Below are 20,063 nucleotides of genomic sequence, written 5' to 3' on the forward strand. Positions count from 1 at the left end.
GAAAGAAGAGCTGCTGTGCCAAAGTCACCTCATTTGAAAATGTCTTAATTGCTATTCATATGTTCTCAAAGGTATATTCTGCAGTGCCAGAAAATGACACGCAGCATAAGAGGGAACCTGATGTTCGTCAGATGTTTGGAGCTTGAAATGGGAGGTAGAGACTTTGTCTCAGAGGCTGAAATGATGCACTGATTGTCATTCATTTTAACAAGATGTGACGGGGAGGAATGTGCAGATCAACAAGCTTTAGAGAAGAAGAAATGAACCCATCCATCGCTTTCTTGTACCAGCTTTGTGCCGTCTTTGAAATTATGCATGGTAGGCCTGTCCACCGACTTCAGATGATATAGACCCTGTCTTTTCATTGTCAGAATTTACATTTTCGTTCTTCTCCCTCAAAGGCAGTCTTCTGATGTCAGGTAGACTGCTGCCAACTCGCCTGAGAGCCCAGATTCAACGTTTGTGGATTTTTCACCGGAATGAATGCAATTAGACTGCTTTGTGGGTGTAAACTGTCCCTAAGCATAAACTACGACACAGTGCAATCTATCATTTTAATGGGCTTCAACTTCCAAGGGAGACATTCTGTAATTCAGCGACTACATACACTGAGTCACTATTACAAACACAAGAGGGCTGAACCTCCACAAATATGAATGCCAATTTCCCAGACAAGCTCGTAAGTGAACTTTTAACAGAGGTGTGAATGACAAGCATATCAAAATTACCTGCTGGAAACCTCGTGTATAAATCGCAGTGGACTTTGTTTTGCGAGGCATTTCTAATCATCTGTAACATCTGAACCAGGGAAGAACCAGGGAACACAGAACTAATCACACTTCAGCGAGGAGTGCACAAAGAAAAAAACACATCAACCTTGTCTTGACAAAATCACTCGAACTGAAATACTGATCGTCTTTTAATGTCCTCTCAAGAGTTAAAGTAAAGAGAAAACAGAGTGAAGATGTGAAATACATAAGACAAATGTCTATCAAACATAAGGCCAAGTTTAACACCCTAAACAATTCTAACAACTTTCGTAACGCTAGTAAATAATAGGCTGCAGTTACATCAGAACTGCTCCCCAGGCTGTGTCATGATTATTAATTAAACACCCTTCTAAATTCATCTGCTGTCTGACTCCAGTTTTAGGAACAGTGACAAGCTGAGTGCAAATACAATATATCTCACATTTTCAGAGAAAACAAAATATAAATAGCTTGAAAAAGAGTTTTACAATAACTTACTCTTAATGGAACAGTTCACCCAAAAATGAAAATTCTGCCATCATTTACTACTATGATGTTCTTTACTGTATGTCAGTGCAACACAAAAGGAGATATTATGAAGAATGTAGTAGTCATTTTTTCATGCTATTGAAACGAATAAGGACTGGAGATTCAAGTTTTCAAGAAGGATGAAAAATCACCACAAAAGTGGTCCATAAAGCTCATGGGCTATATTGCAAAACTCTTATTTGATAATATTTACAAGGTTCAATTGTTATTAGAGCTGAAACGATTAGTCGACATTATCGGCAATGATGACAATTCAAAAATTGTCATCCAATATTCGTTCGATCTCATATGCCCCAATGTATGGGCCTGCAATAACGCGGTTTGACCAGTCTGGTGCTGTAGCACAAGACTGTAATTCTGCCCTCCCACACTCTCAGAAATAAAGGTACAAAAGCTGTCACTGGGGCGGTACACTTTTGTACCTATTAGGTTCAAATATGTACACTTTAAGTACTAATATGTACCTTTAAGGTACCAAAATGGACCCTTTAGGTACAAACATGTACCTTTTGTAAAGGTACCGCCACAGTGACAGCTTTTGTACCTTTATTTCTGAGAGTGCAGATGCAAGAAGAAGGGAGTTAAGAGAGTCGGAGTTGTAACACAGCTGAACCAGACACTGCTGTGTATGTGCTGCATGCTTTCCTCTCAATAATGAAATAAACACACAACAAAATGGTGAGAAACCAGCAGTCAAGAAAGCATCCTGCTGATTAATTGGTTAAATAATCGGCAATTGGTCGATTAATGGTTGTAATGATCATTAGAATACATTAGACTAATCGATTATCAAAATAATAGTTTGTTGCAGACCTGATTGTTATTCACTGGTAATCTTCTCCTCCAGTGAGTCAATGATTTTAAACTGAGAATAATTTAGATTGGGATTTGTATACCAGATTTGGTCATGAATCAGACATCACTACTTCTAAAAACTCCCAAGGAGAGCTATGGATGTCAATACTTTCTGTGAAAAACAACTTTAATGCAGTCTGCTCTTCACACGGTGTTATTGCATGACTTTAAATGCAGACTATGAATCATATGTATTACTTTCTTGATGATTTTACAGTGTCTTTGAAACCTTTTTGAAGCTTGAAAGTCTCCATTCATTGTAAGTGCATGGCAAATAAGACAAAACCGTACATTCTCCAAAATAATTCTCAGTTCACGTTCAGTAATTTGGAACAACACAATGGTGAGTAAATAATGAAAGAATCGAACTGAACTTTTAAAAAGGTTTTTGTTAAGGACACTGAAGGTTAAACAAAGCCAGAAACTGAAGGTCAAACAAAGCCAGAAGTAAATACTAATTAAATCTCATAAAAATGATTGAATCTGTTGATAGATCAACACGTGAAAGCCCTTGAGCGGTTCTTTTGCCCTGCACAGCTGCAAAAAGTAGAGAGAGCTTAATCACCACCAGTTTAGGCAAAAAGTAGGCATTCTACCGAGACCTCATTGTTAGCTGCTTTTGTTGGTGAAGATGAACTACCCATGACAATTAAAGTTCCAGGCCATTACTTTGCTGAATAAACGGTTACCCGCAATGCTTAACTGTTCTAAAAGACCTCAGGCTGGGTTAGTCTAGTTCTTTGTCAATTCCCAGAGATATTCTGTTATTCTGGAGTTATTTTCCACTAAGTGTGGAAATGCCTCAATAAAAGGGCACTGTGTTAAACAAGGCACCAAGACAGCTCAGTAAACAGAAAGATCATTATCACTCTTATTTAACATAATTTACTCACGAATCATATCAAACCATAGGACCACACCACTTTTAGTCCCACTGGCTCTTCGGTACAATCTGCTCCGGTAGAATCACACCCAAGCTCATAAGCACAGTACACTTGCACATTCAGATGCAAACCAGGTCACTTACAGTTATTCACATTAGCCAATGGCCCAAAATATTCAGAGGATAATCACAGAAAGCAGGGCAGAGGTGGCAGTGCTTAACCTTTGGGTCGTAGTCTATAGCTGCCAGCCAAGGGACATAAGTACTGCAGCACACCGAGTTAATTTAATCACTTTTGGATCGCTTTGTAACTGGGTATCACTGTGGGAAACTGCTTCACACCGTGTAAGCCCAAAGCTCATACGCACTGCCAGCAGGCCTGCCCAAGGCAGCACATACTGCACCTGAGTCTGGATTTCAGCCTATCGCTGTTAACAACTTCAAAAGATTAATTTGATCTTACCGTGCATTTCACAGGAGCGCTATGGTGCTTTGCATAAGTTGACATACTGTAGTGTAGCCTTCAGCTTGAAAATTTGAGAAGGCAGATTCTCTTTAAACTCAGACTCGGAGCGTCTTTCCCAACACGACTTTTTTAATGTGTTTAACAAGCTTTACATCGTTTGGAGAACCAAGTCATTGTGTGGATTTTTAAAGCTGGAAATGGTGAAGTTCAGTGACTTTTGTTGAGGCAGTTCATTCAGTGGGTTTTCACTATCTAAACTAAAGGTACTCCACAATGTAAAACAAGAAATTCAGCTAAGAAGTGATCCGCTTAAAAATAGACATTGAATACACTCTCAGAAATAAAGGTACAAAAGCTGTCACTGGGGCGGTACCTTTTCAAAAGGTACACTTTTGTACCTATTAGGTTCAAATATGTACACTTTAAATACTAATATGTACCTTTAAGGTACCAAAATGGACCCTTTAGGTACAAAGATGTACCTTTTGAAAAGGTACCGCCCCAGTGACAGCTTTTGTACCTTTATTTCTGAGAGTGAATAGTACTAAATAATATAAATAAGCTACTACTATTTAAATTGAATAGTATAAACACATTTTAAAAATAAAAATGACCCCACAGACATTTTCAAAAACACAACACAACATATAACAATCTGAGTTAGAGCTTCTATGAATATGTCTCCTTGTTAAGAGGAATACAGGTATATTACAAGAAACTGATGGGAAAATTAGAGGCAAGTTAAAATTACTATATCATTACTGCATTGCATACACTTATTTTGTGATTTGTTTTGTTTTCCGTTACACACATTTAAGCATTCCTAAATCAAGAATGTTTGAGAAGCAACATGACTTAAAAAAGCCTTAAAAAAATTCAAAAATAAAATTTTACACACTACACACATATTGAATATAATACTGAATATTATAAATACAAATTGGAAATTAAATTGTATAAAAACATTTTTTTTTTTTTTAATTAAAATGATCCCACAGACATTTTCAAAAACTAATATTGAAAAATCAGGTTGAAACTTCCTGGCTTTCCTAATTCAATGTGAACTGACTATATAAAGAAAGAAGAAAATGCTAAAATGCTCAAAAATGTAATACTTTTTTTGTGTGATATATATCTATATATACACATATATACATACATACATACATACATCTAAAAAATCTTTAATCAAAATACATATACTTGAGAAGCATGTTAAGATGTTAAGTTTAAAAAATAAAAAACTTAATGGAACCCCACTGACAGACTTTTTTTGTTTTTGTTTTAAGCATTCAAAAAAGAAAAGAAAAAAATGCTTTTCACAATTTCATGTAAATGTATCTTGATTTGAGCATTTTTAAATATTTATAATGGAAAACAAAATAAGATTTTTTTTTTTTTGTGGGGTCTCAGGGTTCTGTAACGTAAAATAGTAATCAGTTAAGTGTCTATATAGAAACAGGACTGAAAGAGTGTGGAGTAAAAAAATGTAGCTTATGAACATAGACAGCAAGTCTTTCATTTTGTATGTCCTGACTCTGTATTCAGAAAGCAGACTGTTTTCTTGACTGAATGTTCTAACAGCAGCACACATGCACGTCCTTGAAAGTAAACTCTCCACCATGGTTCAGACATGACCTTCATACAACATCTCACTGCTTGAGTCTCCATCGACCTTAACCCATTCATCGCCCCTTGGCAAAACACAAACATGTACACACATTAATCTTTTGCCCCACACAAAATAGAATTTTCTCGCAGCCCTTTGACTTAGACTGAGACAAACTCTTTGAATGCACAGAAAGTCTGCAGAACCTTCAACAAGGGCAACAAATCACTGCAAAATTATATTCAGTCAGGCTCCTGAAAAAGGTGAATGTAGACGGTGTGAAAGATTTCTGGTATAAAAAGCTTGATGAAGAAATGATTATTACGGACTCAATGGCACTTGCCTTTGACCTTCTTTGTTATTATAGTCCTGTGGTTTGACTTCAGAGAGCCCCACACGGCAGTTCATGTCTAGACAGTCAATCATGGGTCTTTTAATGAAATTAGTCAGTTTTCTTTTATCGCTTTATCACAATTATGTGGACATAGGGGTGAATTTTAAACAATTTCTGTAATTTAGTTTGAGTGGATGGTAAAATTTTTGTCCTCGGGTGCTTCACTAAGCTCTAATATAAAAAAGAAAAGAAAAAGACAATTCATTAAGAAATAATACGAGAGTTTCCATTTTTTTTCTTTTCTTTAAAGCAGATATTAAAAACAAGTGCCCGCCAGTTCCTGCCCCTCGCAAGTGCCCTCCTACGTCTCTGTCCAGCTCCGCGCTTCCAGAGCGCCCCCAAGAGTCCGCATTTCCAGAGCGCCCCCCTGTGCCTGCGCCACGAAGGCGCCTCCCAATCTCTGCACTGCCTGAGCGCCTGCCCAGATCCACCTTAAATTTCCCGAAGAAAATTTTGGGTGGGGGGGTAGTAAGGTTCCTGCCAGAGAGGCCGAGGCGAGGGCCGAGGCCAAGGTCTCGGCGGCAGACCCGCCTTGGCCTCCTGAGTCCCCTGACCTGCCATGGCCTCCTGAGTCCCCTGATCCGCCCTGGAGGCCGTCCATCCTGATACCCTGCCCCTTGAGGCCTCCAGATCGCCCCCCCCCTCCCCGTTGGATGTTGTACGGCGCGGGATGCGCCTATTGGGAGGGGGGGGGGGTAGTGTCAGACTGTGTCTCTACGTCTTGTGTTTCCCCTCCTCTTGTGACCTTATTTGGAGTTCCTGTCCGTGTGCTAGTTTTTGTCATTAGTTAATTAGTCCCCAGCACTGTGTTATTAATTATCTCGTTTCCCCAAGTATTCTTAAGTCCTGTGTTCCCTCTCCTCTGTGTTCGGTCTTAGTTGTCAATTGTTATTGTCAATGGTTGTCATACGATTGTCATATGTATGTCGGTGAATGTCTGTAGAGTTGTAATGTTAGTTTATTGTCGTAATAAAGTCTGCTATTCCTCATCTCCACATCTCCTCGTATCCCTGGATTCCACGACACTGTATCTGTTATTATTATTATTATTATTATTATTTAACTGGACCTGAACTAACATAAACAGATGTACTTTTCCTAACTGACATTACCAAAGATTTTAGCCCTTTATTTCCAACCTGTTCATTTTTTTGGCAATGCATTACGTCTGCAAAATGGCAGTGCGATATTTTGTATTTCTGCGATATATTGCAATTTGAAGAAGAAAAAAAAAAAAATCACCAGATGACTCAAATAGCTTTGGAAATAATAGATCATTCTAAAATTAGTGGGAAGTGCAACTACACAGAAAATGTTAAATCATTTTTCCAAAATTATTATAATTTTTTTTACTTTCACAATAAGTAAATGAATAAAATAAAATACAAATATTTCCTTTTCCATATTCCAATTTCGATGTCACAGAAAAAACTACTGTCATAACTAATATTAAGTGGAAACATTACAAGACATGACAAGTGAACAGTAAAAAAATAAGAACAAATAAACCAATTGCAAGTAATAGTACAAATAAATGCAACACACCAAAGACACTATTGAAATAAACAGTGGCTTAAGTTTTTCAGGTCGATCTAACAATAGCTTTCAGAAACATAGACTGAATAATCAAATGTAAAATAACACTGCATAGACTTCACTGTATAAATTGACAGGAGTGGGTGCAGTATAGGCTACTGCCACTTTCAAGTCCAAATGCACAGATCCAATGCTTTGATACACATCCGATTTCTTTCTGAAGCATTTATATTGACTTAAAACATAAGCAACTGTTCTCAGACGCTGAAACACTAAAACATTCATGAACTACATGTGTGTAAACCGGTAAAGCTTATATTTATTTAAATCGCAGCCTGCAAGATTTGACAACTGCACTAAGCCACATTGTGATATAAATTTTATTTTGATACATTGTGCAGACCTACAATGTATAAACAATTAAGTTATAGCTGATAAAACTGAAGTCCCTGAGCTTGACCATAGCATGTTCTGAAAGTCTGCTACAATGGTGGCATGTTCATTTTAGTAAAGTTGCAGAGCTCTAAAGGTACTGCATAACAGTAATGGCCCTTAAGTTGTTCTGAAGTCCATTTAATTTAGGGGAAATTAAAGAGATTTGCACTTATCAGTATAATAGGAAAGTTTTACTCAAGGGCCCCTATAAGTTGCTGGACTGCATGCTATATAATGAACTGAAAAACTGCTCAAAATAAAAGAGAAAGCATTAGAAGATGCAATTAAACTCAGCGAGAGTTAATAGGTATGATGCCGTGAAGAGGGATAAATTGAAAAGCACGCTGTGTCTGCCAGTGAGGGATTTCTTGCCAATGCCTTTGAGCTTTTCAGTCACAGTCCTGTCACAGGGAGTTGAGCAAGAGCAACCAGCAGCCTCTGTGTCAGAAAAGCCACTTTCATTGTGTTTCAAGCTCTAACACTCTCCCAAAACATGCCCTTCACAGTGTTTTCAAGGGAAAAATGCACCTGGATCATGCATTGCCACTTGGAGGATGGGCTACATAAAAGCTAAATCTCCAGTGTGGCATGTTAAGCTCTGATAATCTGCCGCAGCGCACACAAAAACACCACCGCATAACCAGGCATCAGCGTGACACGACACCTGGTCGGAATTTCAGATGACTACGTTCCGGTAGGTGCAAAGCAGGAATCCACAGACAGGCCGATGTCGTTCTTCCGTTTTGGTTGAAAATCATCCCTGTTGACACAGCCAACTCATGTCATTAATATCACATTCAAAGGCATCGCAGCAATGTGAGTCACGTCAATGCCAAGAATGTCCTCCAGAAGCGTGCATAAATTACTTTCAATGGCTTGCGCTGGGTTGGTCGGCAAACGATCCATCTGCGCTCGTAACAGCTGAGGCTCCCTGCAACAACAAATCGGAGGGCAAGGCTTTCTTCCAGCATGCTCCCATAAGCTTAATAATGTGCCATGTGGAGAATGATGTAACATAAAGACACAGCGAGATGTGCTGCGGCTCAGAAGGATGGACTCAAAGGAGCTGATTACTGTGGATCATCTTGAATGCAACAAGCGCCCAAATCTCCAGCGAGACTCTAAATAGTGTTTGACGATGGTCACAGAAACAAGAGAGGGTTTAAAAACACTCACAACTGCACTGAGTGTGATCATTACAGCAGCTCCATAAGGCAAACCAATGGCAATGAAAGTTTTTGTTTTTGTTGTTTTAACTCGAGTTGTCAAGGCTGTTACGCCTTACAAGTACTTTTAAACTGTGTGCACTATAAGCCTCTTTAAATCACATCTTTCTAAGTAATGCATGTTTATAGCCATACAAATAGCTATATTGTATATACTTGGTGTGCTAATTGGGAGCAGGCTGTCATTTGAATCCACATCATTCATCACATATCAAGATGTATCTGTTTTCTTTTGACTCTAAGGAGAGCTGGTCTTTGCGTGAGGGAGCTGGCCATCACTGGAAATTTGCCTTCCACAAGATGGCAACATTGACTCATCTTGCTGCTTTTTATAGCGCGCGAGTCTCTCAGGCAGCCCAAGCCTGAAGAACCCCATGCTTTTATGTTGGTATTCCACCTGCTGTGAGAGCAGGAAGAAAAAGCGTTTGGTTGTTCTTTTCCATGCGTCCTTTTCACTTCAGGCTGCCAATATTTGCTAAGTTATTCCGATTCCATTAGAGAAACAAAACACCGCTTTAGCTGGCCATCGTAGGATACAAGTTTATCGCAGAATGTGACCACTTGAATCTCCAGAGTATCTAGATAACTAAATTGTCAGGCATAAAGATCTAAAATGAAATCAGTTGTAAATTTCTCCCCTGCATTCTTCTCCAATCAATATTGAGGCAAGAATAAAATTTGCTTTGAAAAAGTGAAGGACAGAATTAAACATGAATATTGCATGCTTGAACTACGTGGGCTTCCCATAAATCATAAAACAGTTCTGTGTTGAAAAGGCTTTCTTCTTTTTTTAGCGCATGTAGTTTTAGATCAAAATCACCTCACAGGATTAAAAGCTGCTGGTAAGGATCAAGTCTGGCTATAAAGTTCATATTTATTAATTTCACAATTTGCTTTTAATTCTGCTTCAGTAGTTCTCAAAAGTGCAGCGTTAATAATTAATAAAAATTTAGCTCGTACCTCTGCTTAAAAAATATTGATCGACGAAAACTCCTTGAAGTCGGCCCGAGGCGAACTTTAACAGCATCTGGATCTACCGGTGGTAGGGACGTTTAACATAGATGAACGTCTAAATTATTCAAACAAAAATGAATTAAAGAAATACATTTATACAATCCTTGAAGCTATGAAAGATCTGAAGACTGTAATAGACAGAACTGCAGTCTGCCACGAAACTTTGCACATTTACAGAGCGCAATTAACGTTTCAAACGTCAGGCTCCTCCCACACAATCTGTTAAATATAGTTAAATATACGACTCCTCCCACATATCTTCTTGTGTTTGTCGTACCAATCTTTTTCGGTGCCATTTTAGAGCATTTCTTCTTTGACGAGTGAATCATATCATGCACAGAGCTCATATTATCGAGCTTAACAAAGGTTATTCGGGGGTATTATTCCCTCTGTGTGATAAAAGATGTGCTACCTTATGCCATGGACACCGCAGAGGAGGTCTTTAGATAAAAAGGCTTTTACACACAGCGGTGAATAGAGACTAGAGCTCTAGAGGGCTTTGAGGAATGATGCTGTACTATCACGGCATTAAAATGTAAAGACTTTATATAGCTGCATCTACACGTGTTGCGAGGAAACGGAGAGCTTTCTGAAAAATAACGTACAGTATGATATGAGCAAGGTGGGGATTTACAGCACTGTTGCCTTTCAACACCCAGGCTAAATAATTAACATTATCCGTAAACCGTTTACTGCTTTATCAAACGATGATGGTGTGCAGAAAACGCTGCCAAGATCCTTATCACGTGGCATTACATTTCATTATCTTTGGCCTCTCCGGACAAAAGGCAAAGAGAGGACGGCGAGGCATTTCATTTTATACTTGATCTCGTAACCTCCAGATGTCCACCTCTAAAATATTTCCACAGATACAGGTAGAGCTTAATGACCCGAAAATCGCCTGGAGTTCGGGTAATGAAGAGCAAGCCCCCTTCGCTTTTAATTGGGACTTTGAATCGAGATTGCTAGGTAATGTGCTCCATGCATCACGAGTTTAAAGAACAAAAATCTGCCTACAGTTATTTTGTTTGTATGAAACGCAGACCTCCGTGAACCGCACTTCATATAATTGTGAGGGGAGACGGGCTGTGTCAAAAAGGTGCGTTAGCCAAGACCACACATCAGCTGCAAAATGTCAACTGGACTCTGTAATTATTCGGGGGTCTAAAATTAGACATCAAGATTCTCGTGACAAGGACGGCGCACTAAGGGCCCGCTGGGTGAGAGTATGAAACACAATGCCCTTTGAGTCGAGCTTGTTATTCCTTTGACTATTGACTGCTTTTTGATAACGCTGTCAGCGGGAGATGAACGGTTTGATCACATGTCTTTGAACCGTTTTCTTACACAGATTATTAGTATGATTGCTCTGACTGGACGATGGTCCATTTGTTATTTTTCTAAATGGTACAAAATCACTCGGGTCTAGGGTAAATTAGTGTTCAGTAATCACAAGAAACTGAAGCGCCATTTATCAAAAGAAGCATCCAACGACCTTGGGGGTCATCAACTCGTTCGTCACTCCTCCAAAGACATAACGATTGTTCCGCTTCAGCATAAGCGCATAATGTTGGATAGAGTGGGTTTCGCTTGCTAGTTAAGGGAGTTTGCGTGACAGGCAGCTGGTGACAACCTCAAGCCCAGATGCTGCTGCCCCACCTCTGCTCAGCTGTCCACAGTGGGACTGGCTTTGAACAGCCTATTACCTCCACACAGCACCAGGGAAGGCAATCAGCACCACTGGAGCACTTCTCTTGGACCAGATGGTGAGAAAGATGAATCACACCATTATATTAGAGCCCAATAATTCTTCAGATGAAACAAATTAAGCCAGTTCTCTTACCTCCCTTCAATCAACAAACATGGCTGATGGCAAGGCCACTCCCTCAATAAATTTTGAAATTCTAATGCTTCTGTAAAGCCTTTGACCTTAGCCCTTTGCAACATTGGATTGCTAAAGAAAATGCTGCTTTAGAGTTTCAGCCATGTATTCATAAAACACATCTACTTGGCTTTACAGTGGTTTCTCAAAAGGGAATCTTTAAACTTGACCTTAAATTTGAATCAACTGAAATTGCCAAAAGGAAAGTGTGAATCAGCTTCCTCCAGTGTCTCAAGTATTTCTTAAAGGGATAGTTTGCCCAAAATAAAAATTCCATCATGTACTCAGCCTCATGTTAGTAGTCACAGTAGTTGTTCTTGTTATACATGCAACCCAGGCTTGTTGGAAAACCGTGCCTTTTGTGACATTTCTGCAAAATGATATTACACATTTTTTTTTTTTTTTACACATTTCGAGACACCTTCAAAAATAAATCTCCAGTGATGCTAAAAGTGCATTAAGTTTTATCCAAAATGAATGAATGTGAATTTGGCAATGTTTTATTTTACTGGTTGTTGTACATATCGGAGCATGAAATATCTGGAGCTTAAAGGGGACATCAGATGCAAAATTCACTTGGTGAAAAAAACATATGGTGTTTGAACATAAATGTGTGTTGGCAGTGTGTGCACACAACCACCCTATAATCATAAAAATCCACCCAGTGCTTTTTCATAAAAATTTTTTTTAAATCCCCACAAATCATAAGCACTTTCTCAGAGCAAGCCATTCACAGATTCTTGGCAAAGTGACATAAATTGTCCCAGGCCCCTTCCATGACTGTTGACGAACACTGCCATTTTATCATAGACCTGCCTTGAGTGAGCTGTCAACAGTCTGCCATTGTTTCAAGCCGGAGCAGGTGTAGACAAGAATGTCTTATAAGCAATTTAGGTGTTTTGTTGTAGAATGTAAGAATAAACATAGCAGTCATCATTTACTCCTGACATCTGAGCCGCTGAAGATGCAGTGGATTACTTTTGTTTTGAAGGAAATGTAACCCCAATCTACTTAAATGTGTCTATGTTCGCAATAATTATTTGTGATCCAGCTTCACCTCTAGAAGAAGTTAGTATATTTAAAAAAAAATTCTAAATCTTTGCAAATCGCCTTTCCTAATAATGTGCTAGTTAGCAAGTTCCACGACAAATGTGGCTAAAGTTAACAGTCTCAGAGAACTGCTCAACCCACTGAAGAGAAGGCGGGGTGAGCAGTAGCTCATTATCATTTAAAGGCACATGCACGGAAACAGGTCGCTGTGAGCATAGCTGTTTTTGACATGGTAAAATGGGTGTTGTTTTACACTACAGTACCACTGAGAAATTTTAACCAAAGTATGTTATAGACTTTTCATGAAGACCCTAAAGATTCAAACCAAGATCCATTGTGTTTAAAAATAATGAAAAGATTAAAAATTAAAAGTAAACCTCAGATAAAAATGTGTTCACTGAGGCAACCATGACATTTTAGCTTGCTACTTTGAGCTCTTATTACGACTTGTGTTTTATGGGGTGCTCTGCATCGCAAATGAAGTGTTGTACTAGGTGAGCTACCGAGCAGGTTTATTACTGTGCATCAGAAAAGCCAACACGTATTAGTTTACAAATCATGCACTATAGTAAAAACCTTTCGAGGTCATAATATTCTGCAAGGAACTGCATGGACATCTTAATTAATCAATATCATGGCCCTCTAATCATAATTTGTGTGAAAAAGAAATAAAAGTTGTTGACATTTTTCTGCCTAAATGTTCATCCCAACTGGAAACTGCAGTGAACTGTAGCCTATGTAAAGTTATGTGTTTGGAGAAAAAAATCAGGTAGATTCCTGTATGATGAATGCTGAATACATGACACATTGACCAAAAATCAAAATTGATCTTGTGGCTATAAGACACATACAAATAACATAAAAAAAAAACTTTTGGTCCCACTTTATATTAGGTGGCCTTAACTAATATGTACTTACATTTAAATTAATAATTTGGCACAATGCACTCCTTGTATACATACATGTTTTTACATTGTACTTATATATTTTAAAATACCTATATTGTAATTAATTTCTGTAATTACATTTATAATTACACTGTTGACCCATCCCTTTCACCTAAACCCACCCATAAACCTACCCAAACCACCAAACCTGTCCCTAACCTTACCCATATCCCACCTCAATAGCAGTAAAAGTGTTTTGCAATACAATATGAACACAATAAGTACATTGTACTTATTTTTGATGTAAGTACATAGTAGTTAAGGCCACCTAATATAAAGTGTGACCAAAGTTTTTAATTTCAAACCACCTACAATAGTGATTTGGATCATGCTTGAGAAAATCAGGTTTCATGTTTTCTTTTTTCATGTTGTCCTATTTGGACTATGATTTGTTCTTTGACAGACAGATTTGGCTTAATTATTCACAGATTCAAAAGCTGTAAAAGCTGATATCAAATCCATAAAAATTTGATCAAAAAAACTTCAAAGCAAGCGGCAACCTGACCAAAAAACACAACATAACAGAAACTCTCAAAACAAACCTTCAACAGAACTGACCATTAAACAAGAGCAAGACATGAAAACACGTAAAATAACACATTTTTAACATTTACTCTCCAAATGGAGTCCCACACAAATTTAAGCAGATTGAATGTAATGAAATGAAGTTGTGACGAAACGTTGATTTGGCTTATTTTTTGGCAGCAATTTTAAATATAGACAATATTGCTGTTATGGTGCTTTTTGTCATTTCAGGAGCTTAACTGCCTCTGGTCACCATTTACTTTCATTGTATGAAAACGAGCCATGTGAATGTTCTGAAAACATCTCATTTGTTCTACAATTTCCATAAAAGTTGAAAAAACATGAGGGTGAGTAAACGATGAGAATACTTATTTCTGAACTATCCCTTTAATAACAACAATACTTAAAATATCACAAAGAAACTCTGTTGAACCTGGACTGCATTACAATCTGTCATATCCTAATTAGAGCCAAGAGAAAATGGCTTCTTCACACTCTCAGTTAGGTAGTAGCTGTTCTCGAAGCACCCACGCTTGTAACATTCACAGCTATTGCCAACATAGGACCGGGTAAAGATAAAGACTGCTCAGTTAATTGAATCCAACACAGAACTGTAGGCAGTTTCCAAAGTACTAAACACGACAATATTTGTTTATGTAAGCACAGTGAAGTAACAAAAAGTTCATCAAACAATCCTCATCATACTGGCAGCATTGAACTGTGCGTACGACAAAACGAAGGTGATGGCTTGCTTTCCAAAAAGCAAGAAAAAAATAAAATAAAATACAGGCATTAAGGCCTTCTTTAATATGTCACAATAAAATGTCTCACATTCTGTGGTGTGTGAAGTGTGTGTGACCACACAGCAATGACGCACATCTTCAGCTGGATGTCAGACACGTGGCTTGACCTTTCTCCAGCATGGATGTTATAATGGGCAGCAAACAAAGGATGGCCGAGCATACCTGAGCCATTTCCAACTTCTTCTGGCATAAAATTTCCTGGCAAAGCAATGCAAAGAGATGACACTTTCATAAGTGAAGTATTAACACCCTCAAAAACTGTTGCAAATATAGCCACAAGCACTAATAATAGAACAATCACTCTTAACCGGTAAGGGGGTAAATACATTTGCATGGCACTGGGAGTAAAATATCAATTTTCTTTCTATGTTGAGCACAATTCTGATAAAACTTCTTTATTTTAAGTCCTTATCATCAATTCAATCTATTTAATCTTCCCTGGTATAAAGAGAGGTAAAACACATGCGGATGGTTTGACTGTACTGCCGCTGGGTATAAATCAACACTGGCAAAAGGACAACAGTAATCACATTCACCTAATCTCCCATGACAGATTCAGGACATGCTTTTCATTATAGCAAAAGTGGATAACTGAGCAATAAGCACTGTTTCAGAGTTTACTCAAATCCTGATCAAACTAACAAAGAGATTCTTGTTCCTTAGCGGTTGATGACGCACTGTATTTGCTCAGGGTTAAGACAAGAAAAGGTGCTGAATTTTTACTATTTTCTCATGCACCTTTCTTTTCCATCTTAGATTTAGTTTCTCTACAGCTATACTGTTTGTCGAAATGCGTTTATATATTTTTATAGACAGCTTTTATATTCCCTTATGTAGTTTACTTAACTACAGTTGATGCAACATTGTCACAGAACTGTTATTCGAACAGTATTGATTTAATTTCTTAAAATAAAAAAGTTCGGCAATAGTCTTTAAAGGAATAGTTCACTCAAAAATGAGAATTTGCTGAAAATTTACTAGGGTTGCAAAAGGGCATGAACATTTTTGGAAGCTTTCCAAAAGTTTCTGAAAATTCCCCAAATTTTCTTAAAGTTTCCAATAAAATCCCAGAAAATTTCCAATATTTTTGGAAATTTACCAGAAATGTTCCACCCCCTCGAAAGTCTAAAATTTACCCACCCTCAGGTCATCCAACACGAAGATGAGTTTGGTTAGTAGATGATTCTGTTTCTACATCTGAGAAATTTAGTATTCCATCACTTGCTCACCAATGGATCCTTTGCAGTGAATGGGTGCCGTCAGAATGAGAGTCCAAACAGCTGATAAAAACATCACAATAATCCACAAGTAATCCATACCACTACAATCCATCAATTAATGTCTTGTGAAATGAAAAGCTGTGTTTGTAAGAAGCAGATCATTGTGATCTGAACAGATTATTGTGATGTTTTCATCAGCTGTTTGGACTCACTCTGACGGCACCTATTCACTGCTGATGAGCAAGTGATGTAATGCTAAATTTCTCCAAATCTCTTCAGGTGAACAAACTCATCTACATTTTGGATGGCCTTTTCAAATCATTTTTTTTTTTCTTTTAACTGAATTTAAAAAGCAAATAAATATAATGTAAACAAACATCAATATTTAGGATATGGTCACAATAGCACTACGCAGCTTTTGCATTTTCTCCTTTTGTAACAGAAACAGCTCAGTGCATGGTTCACCAATCTGAAATAAACCTAATAAATTTGTAATCATTGATTTCTTAAGACAGAAATGTAGTATGGCATTCTGAATAATGCTCCTTTCATTTTCTGAATAAATCTAAAAGATTTATACATTTTTTGCTGTATTGTCATCCAGCATGATATACATGCAAAATTCATAATCACACACCCTACATCTTTTATGACAGGCACTGGCTTGTAAAGTTATGTTTATGGTCAGTATAACGTATTGCATTCATTCTTCAGTAGCGTGCAGCATAGCCATATTTGAAAGTCATACTTGTGTTGAATAGATTTACAATAAATACTGTATGTCACAAGCAGCAAGGGGAGTGTGGGAATGATTCATATAAATTGTGGCAAGTGGTGGCACAGCTGAAGAACTGGCACCAACATAGGGTAATGTCTGAAAGCATATTTTACAGTGGCCTGTCATTCCCTTATAGCCTTTAAAACAAGTCAAATCCTTGTTTGTGACAGCTGGAGCCTGCTGGCCGAGTGAAAATTCTGCCCATGCACACAATGCAGTCACAATGAGCTGAGGACAAAACAGTTATAATGATAACGCAGTGCTAACAAAATGCATTTTCAGGACCGTTAAAAAAAAAATCAATTGCCACAATTTACAAATAATTGCCCTTAAACGCTTTAACAGCATAGCTTATCTTGCACTGCTGTCATCCTCACTGAGCTGAAGGTCTGTGCAGGCTGTGTTTGAAGTTAAATATAACTGTTATTTATTATTTAAATCAGTGATTTGTTTGTGCATTATAATACTAGTGGATTCTGTAGAATTAAGACTTGAGAAAACATCAAGTCTAACGACTTCCTCTGATGGTGCTAGATGAAGATAAGCATGTTTTCATTTTGAAAGCAAAAAAACGGATTTCTTATTAACTGATACTATAATCTCATTTGAAATGACAATTGGTTTGACATTAGTGTGCTTTCAGCATGATTTAAAAAAGTGAATTCTTGCCTATGGCTGATTTACAATTTGAAATGCAGTGTCAAGTCCAATTTACCTCGTGTTTATAGCCTCCCTAATGTTTTTTTTTTTTTTTTTGTATAATGGCAGTGTGATTAAAACAGCAGCATAATAAACAAGCATATTAAAACTTTTTGCAGGAAGGAGATAAATAAACACTGAGGTATGTGAGGTGTAAACCATGTGAGCGTCCCTTACTGCATGCTCAAGACAGGAATACTACTACAGAATATAATTACATGGCTGTAACTAATAATTTCGGAAGCCGCATTGTATCTAATCTATAAATTCCATAACAGCCTTAAGAAAAGAAAATCAAACCCATGTCTTGGAATGTGGTTCTGATTAGGTCCGGGAATTAATTTCAGTTGTACACAGTGCCACACGCTCTAACCTCTGGGGAAAGGAGTGCTAATGACACTAGCTGATGTGATTATTTTTCTTGCAGCAGAGTGTACCTCTAATCATTAAGCCCACTACAAACCATCTCGAATTAATCTCTTGGACAGGTGGCTAAACTTATGATCAGGTCCGGTTGCATTCTCTCAAGGGAAATTCTTGTAACAAAAGTACTTCCCATAAACATACAAAGTTTCAGCCGTGATATATTATACATTTTGCAAGAATATGTAACTCTATGCTTGATAATTAAGCAATGTCAAATATCACACCAGTGGTATTACCATCAGCCTCGTGCAGAATCACAGCCGTGCTCAAATTCAGAACGGCACAGTTGCGAGTTTGCTTTTATCCAACAATTCGACAAACAAAAAGCTAAGAATTTTGAGCAACTTGCATTTTAGACACAATATTGCCACTTACTCCGCCAAACAAAGTCAAAGCAAAGCAATTGTTGCATCTGCGAGAGAAACACACCTTTATGGCACCGCTGAATGAATCAGTGTTTTGAACGAATCGGTTGTTAATGACTCACTCATAAACATACTTACTATTTGCCATATTTTTAAACAAATCTATTAAATTAATGATTTAGTGCCTCGCCCATGAAGAGTAATTTGTTTTGTTCTCAAACTAATTTGTTTTGAACGAATTGAATGAATAAATTATTCATTTTATTCCTGAATTAATGTTTTAAAAGACTCAATGACTGGCGTAACAATGTAACTTGCAGAAACAAAATGCTGAAAAAACCCAACAGTAAGATTTCAGAGTTTTGGTGAAGTGAATTTTGTTGTTATTTGGCCATTATTAGTATTATGCCTATAATCACATGGGAATTTTCAGACACTTTTAGAATCTTTATAAAATCATTTGAATCACTGAAGTAAAATAAATAAATAAATAAAACATTATGTTGGCACAATAATATTCAATATTTTTCAACATTTCAGACAAACAAAAGGAAAACTTTTTTGTTATGTAAATTGTACCACATTTTCAGATCAAATTACATCAAAAACTGTAAATAAAATAAAAATAAACAAATAATAACAAAAACTTAGGTGTGACTATTCTGCACACAATTTATGTGCAGCATATTAATATTTCAGTTGATTCATTGCATATCTCTAGAAGACTTGAAGTTGAAAGGTCTTCACCAGATGTACATCTATGAGTGGCAAGTTTTAAACTGAAAATATGCTTTACTGGATCAAACCTGCTTCTACATGCAAAGCTTTCAGACATCAATTTCTGTTAAATTTATATTATCTTTGTGTTGCTGCTACCATTAGTCTAGCTAAAGTACCGTTATATCACAAATTACAAAGCAGTGCCAGGGAGGATTAGAGTTTACTCACCTTCATATTTCTTTAGAACATCTTTGTAAACAGCGGAAGTCATCTCCTACTCTGAAGTGCCTAATAATCTCTTGGCAGAAAGCACAGTATGAGGGTCTTACAATTCCAGTATTGCTAAATGAAATGACAGCAGGAGACAGTGAAAGCTTGCAGTATAATGGTCATTTGATCAAAAGGAATAGAGGATGTATCTGTCGAATATGGTGCAGCAAATAACATTCTGCCTTTTTTCCCTCCAAACAACTGCTTCGTTATGAAGTGTGAAAATCAACATGATGGCTAACAACTTTGTACAATCAATCGAGATATTTTTATGCATACTATACACTGTGTTTTAAAGCACAAGAGAAAGAGAACATTTTTTGTACTGTGAAATGTCCTAATTATTTATTTATTTAGGCCCAGTAAATGCCCCAACACGTTTGTCTGCTCTCTCTCCCCAAGACTAAATGAGCTTCAAAAATTCATAGAATATTGATCAGCTGGCAAAGTCAAACACGATATCTAAGATCACAAAGACTTGGGGCGAGATGCACTATCAGCTAGAAATAGTTGTGTCACACAGAGTACATAAGAGAGCTTCAAACGGGACACGGATGAGGCCAAGTCAATGGTGTCCGCTATCAGGCCTGATTTGGAAGGTCATCTGTAGGTTGGTTAAATGACAGAAAAAGCAAGAACTCCCTGGCTGACCTGTGTCGAGA

The sequence above is a fragment of the Onychostoma macrolepis genome, chromosome 14, assembly GCF_012432095.1.
Source record: "Onychostoma macrolepis isolate SWU-2019 chromosome 14, ASM1243209v1, whole genome shotgun sequence".
NCBI classification, from domain to species: domain Eukaryota; kingdom Metazoa; phylum Chordata; class Actinopteri; order Cypriniformes; family Cyprinidae; genus Onychostoma; species Onychostoma macrolepis.